The 1,991-nt window shown below is 47.5% G+C and overlaps 1 pseudogene; it reads right to left on the bottom strand.

Moving 5' to 3' along the window:
- Positions 1–922: 922 nt before the first annotated feature.
- LOC124989087 (RNA-binding protein Raly-like) lies at positions 923–1,766 on the bottom strand (annotated as a pseudogene).
- Between the last annotated feature and the right edge of the window lie 225 nt (positions 1,767–1,991).

Here is a 1,991-nt window from a genome sequence, read left to right as displayed (position 1 = left end):
AGAAGTAAGTTTTCTTTCTCTGAGTTTCCATCTGATTCTAGGATATGTCTCAGAGAAATTGGCAGCAGATGATGAAAATAGACTGTTTTCTATCCTATGTTGAGGGTCTAAATTTTGCAGTTTACATACATGCATGCTTTCAGGGCAATTCCTGTTTCATATTATTTATTTTAGTTTTCCTATACTGACTCTCCTACACTGAGAAGTAGGAGCTAGAGCTAAACCTGGCAGGGCATTGTCTAAGCCAAGTCAGAACATACCTGTGGGCCTCAGTGAGAGGAACCCAGGTGGAAGAGATGGAGAGAAGAGAGTTCTATAAGAAGAACTCAACTAAAGCTCAACTTAGTTCTAAAGTTTGGGTTGGTTCTGGGTTTTATAGAGCTGGAAGCACATAAAACAGGAGTAGGAAATTATTCTTAAAACAAAACTGAAAATTCTTAGTTTGTCACTACAAATAAAAAGGAAAACTGTGAGCCTATTACCAGTTCCCTCAAGATCAGAGAAAGGGCTCATGCAAATAAGGGACTCTGAAACTCAAGCTGCTGCTGCTTCGTTTTTTAGGTTTGGATACAATCTCTTTATTGTCAGGGATCCCTCCTTGTATGGCCTACCTCTCCAAAACTAAAGAAAAACCCCAAGCCTGGGCTTGTCCTGGGGAGCGGAAGCAGAGTTTAGGGAACCCCCTGTGCTCTGCCTTCTAGCCTGGGTGTGTAGACAGGGAAGGTGCATGGGGAATGGTAGACTGATAATGCCACCTGCAGAGGATATGGCACTAGCTGGGATGTGGAGGTGGGAAGAGGAGTCCTGACTGCCAGCTTTCCTCTGGCACCCACTGCAGGTTGGCATTCAGAAGTGGGTGCCCATCTTGAGGCCTGGGACAGTGATGCTCCTCTGCTGGTGTCTGCTACTCCCGTCAGGCTGCTTACTGCAAGGCCCCATCCCCAGCATCTGTGTCCTGGCTGTGCTCCAGTTCTTCCTCCTTAAGTGTCAGCAGGCCCTCCTCATTGCCATCATCTTGAGTCTGAGTTTCTCCCTGGGGCATGAGTGCCTCAGAAACAGCATCCTCCTGTGGGGCTGGTGGCCAGCTGCTGCTGCCACTATTGCTACTGCTACTACTGCTACCACCACTCCTGCTGCTGCTGCTGTTGTTCTTCTTATCACCTGGATTGCCCTTTTGCTCCTCTGCAATTTGCTCTAAGTGGGCCAAAAGTGCATTGACATTGGACTTGATCTGTGTCAGCCTGTCTTGATGGTCTGCATCTCCCTGCTCTTTAACTTGATCTTGGCTGAGCTGGTGGTGATGGCTGTAGAGCAAGCAAAGAGCTTGACAGATATGGTAGTTTTGACAGGATGGAACAAAGAAACTATAACTCAGGGTCTCTTCATAGGGACTGCCCTGAGTATTGGCACAGGTGACAGGTGGCCGTAGTAGTCAAAAAGCCTGTATATGGCAGATGCTGCTCTCCTTAGCCATTTGGGTCTATTGGGCTTAGATTCTCCAGCCATGTTGATGTCCAGGGTCTGCCCAGCCAGCACTCTCCCATTCTCTCCCAGCATGACTGCCAGGGTATGGTGCTCATTGGCATACTGGACAAAGGCATAACCTTTCAGTGAACAGCTGGTCACAAAGCCATATTTGGGGAGGATAGTCTCCACATCAGACTTCTTCACCACAGTTGTATTGAGGTTTCCAATGAACACCCAAGAGTTGATGAACTTGGGTCATTCTTGTTGGTTACATTGCTTGTCTGGATCTTCAAAGACATGATGACCACCAGTACTGAGTCTGGGCTTAGCCAGCTATTTCCTCCTTTGGGTTACAGGGTTAGCAGTAACTGCCTTTGGGAACAGTCCTCACCAGTGCCAAGATGTCTGGAGGAAGCTCAACCTTCTTATAAAGGAGACTCTGACTCTCTAGAGACTGGGTATAGCTAAATGCCGAAGAACACAAGACCGGAAGCCAGAAGAAAGTTTAAACAGAGACTGGGAGG

This window comes from Sciurus carolinensis, chromosome 7, assembly GCF_902686445.1.
Source record: "Sciurus carolinensis chromosome 7, mSciCar1.2, whole genome shotgun sequence".
NCBI lineage: Eukaryota > Metazoa > Chordata > Mammalia > Rodentia > Sciuridae > Sciurus > Sciurus carolinensis.
Note: the sequence above shows the minus strand (reverse complement) of the source record. Positions and strands in the feature narration are given on the sequence as shown.